The 12638-nt window shown below is 47.3% G+C and overlaps 1 non-coding gene across 1 annotated transcript; it reads left to right on the forward strand.

Moving 5' to 3' along the window:
• Positions 1 to 4073: 4073 nt before the first annotated feature.
• On the forward strand, positions 4074 to 4145 carry TRNAH-GUG (transfer RNA histidin (anticodon GUG)). The gene has a single exon. It is a non-coding gene; the product is annotated as a tRNA-His (tRNA).
• The last annotated feature ends 8493 nt before the right edge of the window (positions 4146 to 12638 follow it).

Below are 12638 nucleotides of genomic sequence, written 5' to 3' on the forward strand. Positions count from 1 at the left end.
AGAGGTTGGAAAGGCAGGGCTGGGTCGAGGAGGAGTCAGGAAGCAAAAGGACCTGTATGTCCAAGAGCCAGATTTAGGGTGTAAAAGTCAGAGTTCAGTTTTGCTGAAGAGAGTCAACAAAAGAACCAAGGCAAAGGGAGCCAATAACTCCAAGGATCCAGGTCTGCATAAGAAGCATGGTCAGGTGCAGGATCCTATGGCTCCAGAGATTTGTCTCCAGTGAGATCTGAGTTTTATAGAAAAACAAAGCAAACATCACCAAGGAAGGAATAACACAGAGGTAGTTATTAATGTGCTAATGCACCCTTGTCTAGGAGGGAGAACAGTCTGTAGATCGTTTGCATTTAACAAAAGCAGAATGCAATTCATAAAGAAAAGAGAAGAGGAACAAATGTCTAGAAGGAGCCATTCTTTCCTCTCCTGTTTGATTAGCCTCTTGACAGGAAGCAGTTTAGAGTCCCTCCAGCCAGTTTTCTCTGGACTCAGTTAGGTAGATCATCAGAGAAAACAATTACAATTATTGGAAGACTTTCTAAACATCTTGGAGGTTTAGCTGTGGAACATGTGCCAGAGATTATCTCTGGGCAGTCAGTGTCCACCATGTCTTTCTGCTGCATCTCCTGCTTAGGTAAGTCAGGCGGGCACCACCCCCTCACTGGTACATCAGACTGATGTATGGAAACTTTGCTGTGCTGGCAAGAGCACCAAGGAAAAGGCTCTCTCACTGAGTTGGAAAAATATATTGGAAGATAAATTGGCACACCTCCTGTTGAAGTCAAACTAAGAACACGTAAAGAGATGCCTTCGGCTCCTGGCAATGTTGGAGTAACAGATGCCCGATTTACTCTCCTGCCTGAAATCTGCCCACTGCTCCTCTCTGCAAACAAACAGGTGCCTGTAATCCCAGCATTTTGGGAGGCCGAGGTGGGCTGATCCCTTTAATGCAGGAGTTTCAGACCAGACTGGGCAACATGATGAAACCTCATCTCTACCAAGAAAAATCAAATAATTAGCCAGGCATGGTGGTGTGTGCCTGTAGTCCCAGCTACTCAGGAGGTTGCAGTGGGAGGATCATTGGAGCCTGGGAGGCAGAGGTTGCAGTGAGCCAAGATTACACCACTGAAGTCCAGCTTGGGCTACAGGGTGAGACCCTGTCTCATGGAAGGAAGGAAGGAAGGAAGGAGCCGGTGTGGTGGCTCACAACTGTAATCCCATCACTTTGGGAGTTTGAGTCCAGTGGATCACAAAGTCAGGAGATGAAGACGATCCTGGCTAACACGGTGATACCCCCATCTCTACTCAAAATACAAAATACAAAAAATTAGCCGGGCGTCGTGGCACATAGCTGTAGTCCCAGCTACTTGGGAGGCTGAAGCAAGAGGACTACTTGAACATGGGAGGCAGAGGTTGCAGTGAGCCAATATCACACCAAAACCACAGTATCAGAGATGATAAATTCGTTGATGGGATTAACAGCAGATTAGACGTTGTGGAAGAAATGATCAGGGAACATGGAACCACGAATAATTGAAAATATGCAAAATGAAACTCACAGACAAAAGACTTTTTTTTAGTGAAAAGATTATCAGTGAACTGTAGGGCAGACTTAAGAGGTCTAATTTATGAGTAATGGGAGTCCCTGAGAAGGAGCAGGGAGGAGAGGAAACATTTATTTTCTCTCTGTTATTTTTATTAGGAATGGGGTCTCAGTATGTTGCCCAGGCTGGTCTTGAATTTCATTCCTTACTCAACACTTCCTGATTCGGCCTCCTGAAGGTGTGAGCCACTGTGCCTGGCCAATTTCTGAAGAAACAATAGCTGAAAAGTTCCCAATCATAACAAAAATTATAAATCCAGTGACCCAAAAAGTTGAGGAAACCGAAGCACAAGAAACATGAAGAAAACCACTCCCGGATCCATCAAAATAACATTGCTCAAATCTGGCCAGAAGAAAAAGACATTGCACATACACAGGAACAAAGATGAGGATTGCGTCAGCTTCCTTTCTGCTCCTGCCGGCCTCTACCAGAAGCAGCAATGCACACGAGGAGACAGAGAAGCAACATCTTTAAGGTACTGAGGGCAGGGGAAGTTAGCCTAGAATACTATGCCAGAAAAAATAAATTCCCAAAACTGGAAGTGAAATAAGGACATTTAGAGATGTACAAAAGCCGAACGAATTCACTACCAGCCCGCCCACACTACAAGAAACGTCAAAGGAGTCCTCCAGGCAGAAGGAATCCAATACCAGATGAAAATCCAGATCTACACGAGGAAATGAAGAACACCAGAAATGGGTAACTGTCCTAGGTATTCTTTTATTTTGTAAATTTCTTTTGTAAAAATTTGACTATTTAAACAAAAGCAATAACACCGTGTTGTTGGGTTTATAACATACCTAAAAGCAAAGTGCATGTCAGCAGTAGCGTCAAGGCCAGACAGCGAGGTTTATCACTTGAAGGTTGACTGTGATCAGTTAAAAAGGTTTGCTCTAAGCCCTAAGGCAATTACTAAAATAACAAAAGAAAGAGTTATAGCTAATAAGCCAACAGAGGAGAGAGAATGGAATGATATAAATACCATGTGAATACTATGATAATTGCTCTTCCTATAGTAATTGAACTTCTATGCTGTAGAAATACACCAGTGGCTGAAAATGCCCATACAAAAATGTCTAGAGCATTATATGTTAATTGTAAAATCACGGAACCATTTAACCTCAAAAGCGTATGGAAAGGGCTAAATGAATGACAGTTAAAGAGAGAGAGAGAGAAGAGCGCGCCAGGCGCCATGGGTAATCCCAGCAGTTTGGGAGGCCGAGGCGGGCGGATCACGAGGTCAGGGGATGGAGACCACCCTGGCCAACATGGTGAAACCCTCTCTACTAAAAATACAAAACTTCACTGGGCGTGGTGGCGCGTGCCTATAATCCCAGTTACTCGGGAGCCTGAGGCAGGAGAATTGCTTGAATCAGAAAGTCGAAGGTTGCAGTGAGCCGAGATCGTGCCACTGCACTCCAGCCTTGCAACAGAGCGAGACTCTGTCTCAAAACAGAGAGAGAGAGAGAGAGAGAGAGCGAGAGCGAGAGAGAGAGAGAGAGAGAGAGAGAGAGAGAGAGAGAGTTTCCAGAATCCTAGCGGACCTTGATTTCTGTCCTCGTGGTACGCGAGACACGGAGGAGAAGAGGGTAAAGTTGGTCTTGCTCTGTCGCTCTGCCTTTCCATGAGAGCATGTGCTGGATAGAAGAAAGTTACCAGCGGTTTAAACATTTTTAAAATGCAAGAAATGCTCCATAGAACGGGCTTGAACCACCCACCTCTAGACTTGGAAGCAAGCACACCACCGGACTGCGACACACGGACAGTCAACTCTTTCTCTGGTATTACCATGCAGAGCAAGCGCCTATCCAACGTTAGGCGGAGCCACCACCTTTTGTAGAACAATTGTGCAGGCTCCAAAGCCTCGGAAAACAGGAGAGGCGCATCTTGCTGGTTACGGTTGAAACCCACGCATTGAGTGATTCCGAAGCCGGAAGCGCAGGGGAATGGCCATCGCCGCGTCCTGCCTCTCGCAGGCGCCAGACCCAGCATCCCAGGAAACGTCCGGGTCCGCGACTCCCTGGGCCTAAGCAGCATGGGTCCCAAGGGAAGCAAGCAGAACGCACCGTGGGCTCTAGTGATGGCTCTTCCCGTTCTTGCACCGCCTTCGCCCGAGTTTTTGCGCTGCTTGCGCTCCTCTCGCTCACCTCGGCTTCGGTCGGTGGGGCGGGAGAGAGGAAGGGTGAAAAGCAGAAATACGGAGAGGCGGGAGAGAAGCAGAGGAGGTGCCGACGAGTACAGAGAGACCTCCCGAGAGAGGCTGGTGCGGGGAGGCCCGGGCTGGAGATGAGATGAGAGTTGTTCTCATCACATATGAGGATTGGGAGGAAGGGAGGGAAAAGCAGAGCAGGCATAAAAGAAAGAAAAGCGGGAACCCCCCGTGGCTGTCTGGGAACAAATCCGCTTAATAATCAAAATCTATTGACGTCAAAATTACTAGAGCAAGCTCAGACATTGCCAGTTGGCCTGTGGCTGGCCGTGATCGTATAGTGGTTAGTACTCTGCGTTGTGGCCGCAGCAACCTCGGTTCGAATCCGAGTCACGGCAACATCGTTCGTTCAGGCTATCGCTTTTTGCTCGCCGCAACCAGACGCCTCAGGGGAAGGAAAAAGGCCTCACAGCTCACCAATCTGGCGAGGAATCCAAGGGAAGCCCTGGGCGTGCTCTGTCCTGTTTCTGAGCCTCATGCAGCAAATAACACAGTCAGTCCTGTTGGTGGCTTACACGGAGGCAATGGTATGCTCAGAACCGTTTTTCCAGTCACTGGGGCCAGGTCAGGGGAAGGAGAAGAGACGTCACAGCTCACCAACCTGGGGAGGAGTCCAAGGGAAACCCTGGACATGCACCCTCCTGTCTCTGAGCCTCACAGAGCAAATAACCCAGTCAGCCGTGTTGGTCGTGGCTTACACGAAGGCAATGGTGTGATCAGAACCTGTTTTCCAGTCACTGGGGCAGTTACACACGAAACGATGACAAGCTTTTAATGACTTTAAACTCCAGACTCTTTGTTGTGGCCTCAAATGGCTTGTCTCCAAGCCCATCACCAAGTTTGTATGCCAACAGGAAACTGTGGAGAAGGGCAATCTCTTGCAGGGGTCTTTCAACCTCCACTCTACTGGGTAGAAATGGGGCTTGGGCCTGGAGCACTTCCTTCCCAGGAGACAAGGAGTCCTCACAGCCTGTGCTGGACTCACCCCCTTGTGTGGGAGTATCTTTCCCCAGATCTGACTTAGTGTGTACCCCTTTGTTCCACTTAAACATGTGCATCAACTGGCACCTGACCAGCTGCTGTATCTGCCCCCTACTGAGGGGAGGGGGCGGGACCCTTTCTTCTGCTTCTCAAGAGGCTGTGTGTGCAGGCCAAACGGAGGGACCTGCTGGCCATGGGGGACCAACGCACAGGACTAAAGCAGAGCCCATACCCCGCTCTGTCTCCTCTCTGTGTGAATAATGTGTTGTTCTTCCATCCAGCACTTGACTGCTTGTATTTCCTTGACGACTCTGATACCAAGAGGCTGTGGCCAGAAGTGTTCAGACTTCTACTCCTGCTGATAAGGAACAGATTCCACTTGCTGGACAAGAAAAATGAAGATTCTTCTTGCGTGGGTCTTTTTGTGGACACGTGCATTCATTTCCCTTGAGGAATACCAAGTACTGGAATTGTTGGGTCATAGGGTAGGTGCAATGTTAACTTTATTAGAAACAGCCAGATGGTTTCTTCTAGAATGGTTTCTCACCAGCAAGGAGAGTTCCACTGGCTGAACATCCTTGACAGTACGTGGTGTGTTCTGTCTTTTAAATATACCCGTTCTGGTGGATGTAAAATGGTACCACATCGTGGCTTCAATTTGTGTTTCCTTTAATGAGTAATGCTGTTGAGCATATTTACTAATGCCTTTCACCATTTAGCAATCCTCCTTTGCGAAGAGAGGCTATCAAAGCAACTTCCCTATTTCAGTTGGCTTGACTTTTTATTACTGATTTCTAAAAAGTACTCTCTATATTCAAGATTTGAGTCATTTTTTTTTTTTCAGGTAAACACAGTGCAATTATCTTCTCCCAGTCTCTGGCTCACCTTCTCACTTTCTCATGGTGATTCTTGATGAGCAGAAGTTGATAACTTTGGTGAAATTCTACTTTGTTTTATTTTTTCCTGTTGTCTCTTAAGGCAGAAATGTATTCTGCTACATTCTCTCCCAATAACTTAAGGGTTTTGTTTTAATTTCTAAATCTATGGCATATCAAATTCATCTCCTGACCACAGCAAGCTTAGCATCTGCTAATGTCCTGATCCCCAGGAAACTTCTCTGTACTGTAAATACACTGGCAAGCATTCCTTCTCTGCTCTTCGACAGCTACAGGCCCTGTGCCTCCCTCCATTTCTTCCCTACTCCTCTCTCCCTCCATCTCCTTCTCTCTCTCCTCTGGTGTAGCTGAGAATCCCAGAGACACCTGAAACAGAGAAGTGGACAGGTCCAGTCTAACCTATGTCCAAGAATCCAGGTTCTGTGTTGGAAATCTGTGTCAGCTCTTGCCTGACCTTGGTTAAGTGTCTTAAATTTTATGTGCCTCAACATTTTTCTATGGAAGGTTGGGCCACTTCGCAAACTCTGCCTTACACTGCTGTTGTCAGACATGCCTGGATTTAGTGACTACTCAATCAATAACATAATCACTAGAATTACAAAAATCATTGTCATTGTCCTCTGCCTTATTTGTGAACAATCACTCTCCAGATTGTTTTCACTTTACCATTGCTTCTAGAACTTCACGCAGATGGAATCACGGTGCATCTACTCTGTTCTACATGCTTCTTTCTCTCTGCATAATGTCTCTGGCTCTACCCATTGCTGAGTGTAGCAGAAGTTCATTCCTCTTTCATTGCTGAGTAGTATTCCATTGCAAAGAAACAGCACAGTTTGTTTGCCATTCCTACCCCACCCCCAACCCGATAATGAGCTTTTGGGTATTGGCTATTCTGAATAAATCGATATTGGCTATTCTGAATAAGCCTGCTTTGAACTTTCTTCCCACAAGAGATATTGAGGGCATCTGTTTTCATGTCTCTTGGGGAAAACCTAGGTGCAGAATTGCTGGTACCAAAGAGTGGGATATGTGCAAGTTCATAAAAACTGTCAAAACTTGTCCCAAAGTAGTTGTGTCATTTTACATTTCTATCAATGACATGTGAGAGTTGTTGTTGTTCTTCATCTTCTCCAAGATTAGGTGTTTCCTCTCCTTATAAATTTAGCCATGCTACGGGGAGTTACAGTGCTGTCTCAATGTGGTTTTAATTTCCATTTTCCTGATAGCTAAACATACTGTATGTGCTTTGTTGACCATGTGTGTACCTTTTATTCCTGTGTATCAGTTCAAGTCTTTTACCCATCTAGCATACTTGGGTTGATTGGGTTTTGTTGTTGTTGTTGTTGTTGCTGTTTTAATTACCAGGTAAGAAGATCTCACCATACATCATAGTTACAGGGTTTGGGGGTCAGATAGGTTTTGTGACTGTTTTCTCCCAGTCTGAGGCTGACTCATTTCTTCACTTTCTTTGTGGTGTCTTTTGGTGAGAAGATATGGCTAATATTGATGAAGTCTAATTTATCAAGTCTTTCCTTTATACATGTTTTTTTCTGTGCCTTGTTTAATAAATCTGTGTCTACCAACAAGTCACAAAGTATCCTCAAAATGCTTTATATCTTCAGCTTTTAAGTTTTGGTCTATAATGTCCCTCAAGTTACTTTCAGGTATAGTGTGAGGGAGAAATAACCTTGTTCATCTCCTCCTTCTCTTTTATGAAAGTCAATTAATTGAAACTATTTCCTTTGCCCCTTGAACTGCTTTTATTGAAAACCTATGGCCGGTCATGGTGGCTCATGCCTATAATCCCAGCACAGTAAGAGACTGAGGCTGGTCCATCACTTGAGCCCAGGAGTTGGAGACCAGTCTGAGCAACATGGCGAAACCTCGTGTCTACTAAAATGTACCTGTAGTATGAGCTACCCAGGAGACTGAGGCAGGAAGATCACTTCAGCCTGGGAAGCAGAGGTTGCAGTGAGCCGAGATCAGGCCACTGCACTCCAGCCTGGATGACAGAGTGAGACCCTGTCTCAGAAAGCAAAAAGAAATTAATAAACAAACGAAAAAACCCTATGGATCTTATAGCTGTGGGTCAGTTTGAGGTCTCCCAAGTCAGTCTGTTTATGTATTTGGGTCTCCCAATGCTGCTTGCACATTGCCTTGTTTATAACAACTTAGAGTGAGTCTGAAAGTCAGGTTGTGCAAGTCCTCTGGTTTTCTTTTTAATACAGCACAATAAGCTTTGAATTAGGTCACAACTTATGTAACCATCACACAGATCAACATATGCTGTCACCTCATCCCTCTCATTTCAGTGTGGGACACAAGCCCTCGCTCATCTATGCTGATTGCCCCCTTGGGGCCAAGGATCCTTGTTATGGAAAATCAGGGACCCCAAATGGAGAGACCAGCTGGAGCCATGGCAGAGGAACATAAATTGTGAAGATTTCATCTTAATATTTATCAGTTCTCAAATAATACTTTTATGATTTCTTATGCCTGTCTTTACTTTAGTCTCTTAATCCTGTTATCTTTGTAAGCTGAGGATGTACGTCACCTCAGGACCACTGTGATAATTGTGTTAACTGTACAAATTGATTGTAAAACATGTGTGTTTGAACAACATGAAATCAGTGCACCTTGAAAAAGAATAGAATAATAGCGATTTTTATGAAACAAGGGAAGACAACCATAAGGTCTGGCTGCCTGTGGGGTCGGGCAAAAAGAGCCATATTTTTTTCTTGCAGAGGGTCTATAAATGTACGTGCAAGTAGGAAACATATCGCTAAATTCTTTTCCTAGCAAGGAATATTAATATTGATACCCCAGGAAAATAATGTGCCCCGGGGGGGAGGGCTATGAATGGCCACTGTGGGAAGGTCTGTCTTGCACAGTTGAGATAAGAAATGAGATAAGCCCTGCTCTCCTGCAGAACCCTCAGGCTAGTAGGGTTGGGAAAACTCAGTCCTGGTATATTTGTGGTCAGACCAGTTCTCTGCTCTCGAACCCTGTTTTCTGTTGTTTAAGATGTTTTCCAAGACAATACACATGCCGCTGAACATAGACCCTTATCAGTGGTTCTGCTTTTGCCCTTTGCCCTGTGATCTTTGTTGGACCCTTATCAGTGGTTTTGCTTTTGCCCTTTGCCCTGTTCCCTCAGAAGCATGTGATCTTTGTTAGACCCTTATCAGTGGTTCTGCTTTTTGCTCTTGGAAGCATGTGATCTTTGTACCTAGTCTCTGTTCTTAACACCACCTCCCCTTTTGAAACCATTAATAAAAACTTGCTGGTCTGAGACTCAGGTGGGCATCACAGTCCTACCGATATGTGATGTCACCCCGGGAGTCCACCTGTAAAATTCCTCTCTTTGTACTGTCTCTCTTTATTTCTCAGCAGGCTGACACTTACGGAAAATAGAAAGAACCTACACTGAAATATTGGGGGTGGGTTCTCCCAATAGATCTTCTCTTCTACCCTCTGGAGAGAATAAATTTTCAGTTGTCTGCACGGAGGATGAACACACAAAAAGTCCACAACACTCAGCACAGAGTCCAGATTTTAGTGGTGGGTTTGGTTGGGAGGAAGCTCACATTTCAGACCTTTCAAAATCTTAGGAAAAGTTTTCTTTATTTCTGACTGTGAAATGTACAAAGCTTTGGATCATTTATAATTTCTTCTTTTTCTAGAACGATCACAGGAGACCTAATATTTGTGTCCCCCAAAAATGCCTTGGTTGAAACCATAACCTTCCCCCACCCACCCCTGGAAAGTGTTAAAATTAGGAGGAGGGGCCTTTGGGAGGTAATTAGATCCAGAGGGTGGAGTCCTCCCGAGTGGGATTAGTGCCCCTATAAAAGGGACACTAGAGAGCTCTCTCAGCCTCTTTCAGCCACCTGCAGATACAGTGGGAAGATGGTAATCTACGACCAGGAAGAGGTTCCTCACCCTAATCCTACCATGCTGGCACCTTGATCTTAGATTTCCAAACTCCAGAACTGTGAGGAATGTCTGTTGTGGATAAGCCACCCAGTTTATGGTACATTGTTATAGAAGCTCCAACTAAGACAGAGATGGAGTCCCATGGAGGGTGTCTAATTTTTGATGCTGGTCATTGCGTTCTTCAAGTGGGATGTTGCAAATGAGAAACTGACAGAGAGCTGACCTTTTACTGCATATGAAAGAAGAGAATGGAGGGGCAGAGATACAGAACGGGGAAGAATAAGCTGGAACCAGAAAACTGATTTCAGGGTCTGGCACTTGAATGTCTGACTTTAGGGAAAGAGAAGACACTGGTAGGTGTATCCAGAGAAGACCTTCAGTGGAAACAGCAAATATTTAAAAGCCATTTGGTTACATCTTTCACTTGTTTGTATGTAGTCCCTCTTTTGCCATCTTTGTAAGTCTGGCACAGATGAACTGGATGTGTTTGTCCAATGTGTTTTTGGAATGCAACTGTAAATAAAAATGACTGTGTTATACTTCAAATATTCATCCCAGAACCTCCTAGAGTTCTCTTAGGTTCCGACAACTGTGCATTGAAAGTACAACAGGCCCATCCTGGGGATTAATTTTCATTGCACATTTCTAGGAAGAGGGAGGAGGAGGAGGAGGGGGAATGTGACAGTCTCAACAACAGTTGCTATACTCTTACAGAAGTGGTTTTCCTATGTGCTTCTCAACAGATCGGCCCTTTCTTCAAATAAGAGCAGTTGGAACAACAAAGGCTGTTCAGTTGTATCCTTGAAATCCATGGAAATCCTGGGTAGGGAAGCTCCAGTACCACCAACTAGAAAGACTGGGGACTCCTAGTAGCTGGTACTGGCCGTTGTCGTAGGCTTTTTCCACGTTGACAAACTGAAGACGGGGACATGAGTCACATTCACCAGCCACGGGAGGACCTCCAGACGAGGTTTGGTCGACTTCATGGTAACTTTAGATCCTGAAACCTCACAGGATTTTTCTTCTCTTCCCTTTGATCTCTCTTCCGCTTACTCAACAGGACAGGACTCGCCACCTTTCTTTCCCATCAGAAAGGGATCCCTTGCGGACAGGACCTAAGTGAGTAGCCGTTTTCCCCGACGTGTCCTTCTGGGCCTTGGTATCTCGACATGTCTTTCTGGGCCTGGGTGTCTCGGGAGCTCAGGCTGACCGGAGACCTAACTACCAGCGAGTGGGACCAGTAGGAGCCTGGAGGGGTGCGCCCCACCAGGTTGGAGATTTGGCACCAGGGTGGAGGTTTGGCGCCCGGGGTCGGGAACAGCAGTCAAACCCTCTTCTTCCCCGCATCGCGCACCTGCCCCCTCCCACCCACCCCGCCCGATGCTGAACGAAGTGGCCCCTAAGGCGTCTCTGCAGGCCCAACCCAAATAGGCCTGAAGCTCCAGGAGGGGCGAGAGGATCCTCTTTGAGCGAAACCAGCCTTCTGCCTGGCTGGCCCTGGTTGACACACTCAGAAGAAGCTGAACTGGCGGAAAGAAGGGAAGAAAAGACCTAACGGTAGAATCTCATGATGTCGAGATGTTAAAACCCTCCAATTTTAAGGTCCGACTGTGCGGGGGAGCGAGGGGTTCTCGAGCTGGATCGACCCCTGAGCCTTAATCTGGAGAGTCCTCAGCACAAGCTCAGAGGACAGGACTATGGTTCTCAACAGGCAGCAACTTCACCCTCACATGCTTCCCCCATCCCTGCTGGGACACTAGGTCACGATGGGGGAAGCCCGGAGGGAGAATGTTAACCCCTGGTATCTATCTAGTCAGCGGAGGCGAGGGATGCTGCTAAACACCTTACAATTCACCGGAGGGCCCCTCCCCAACCCCGAAGTAGCCATTCCACGGAGGTGGAGAAACTCCCGTGTAGATCAATACCCACGCACTTGGCCGACGGGAAATCACGAATTGGCGACCAATTGGATCTTGGATATGAGAGAAAAACTCCAGCATCAGAGGGAACTCTCGGGGTTTTGCCCGGAGCATAAGGAAGGGTGGCGTTGCCATCGCCTACGATGGGAAAATGGCAGGTGTCGCAGGTTGCAGGGGAAGGTAGGAGACCAGTTGAGGGCCCCGGAGCCTCCCTGGAAAGAGTTTTCCATCCCATCTCGGTTTCCGCATCCGTGTGAGTCCTTTATGGTGTCAGGCATGCCAAGCTCTGAGTCCTTTATGATGTTCGGGTGCCTCGGTCTCAACCCGGGAGCCTCCTCGCTCCTACCTGCTCCTGGCTACCCGGTGCGCGGCTCTGACCCCGGCGACCCGTGACTGTTTCTCCACGCGCTGCAGCTTCACAAAGGCATATCTGTAGGTCAGTGTTCAGGTACAGCCGGGACGCTGCAACCCGCTCCAGGACTCGCCTCGCGGAGTGCTGGGTGCGTCGCCTGCGGGCTCCTCTTTCGGAGAAAGGAGGGAGGAAAAGGCCTTGTGAGACGACTCCAGGAGCGACCAACGACGCCCACAAGGCCCAAGTCCTCCCAGCACACAGGCAAACAGTCACTTATATGGCAAGAAGGTTGAGAAAGACCCTCCCGTGCGCCCCTGCTGGTCTAGTGGCTAGCATTCAGCTCTTTCACCACCGCATCGGGGTGCGATTACCGGTCAGGGAATTGTTTTGCACTGACCGCCTACCCGCAGGAATCTTTCTTTACTCCGCTGTCAGCCGGCTTGCTCCAAGGGCCAGAGGCAGAACAGTCTCCGCTGCGAGGTGCAAACCCTTGCGAAGGAGGGTAAGTCCTGGTGGACGGCCTCTCATGACACACCGCTCTTATTTATCTCCGTGTCCGTCATCCGCAGAAGGGGCTTTAGAGAGCGACTGAGCGTCTCGCTCAGGTGTACACCGCCGTGCAGGGATGCCAGCCCTCGTGGAGCTGCACCCAAGAAGCCCACCGTCTTTGCCGCCTCCGCCGTCCTGGAGGCGCCGATTGGGCTGAGCTGCAAATAACAGAGAGGCCAAGCCAAGCTGTGGCGTTTG

This window comes from Macaca nemestrina, chromosome 1 (assembly GCF_043159975.1).
Source record: "Macaca nemestrina isolate mMacNem1 chromosome 1, mMacNem.hap1, whole genome shotgun sequence".
NCBI classification, from domain to species: Eukaryota; Metazoa; Chordata; class Mammalia; order Primates; family Cercopithecidae; genus Macaca; species Macaca nemestrina.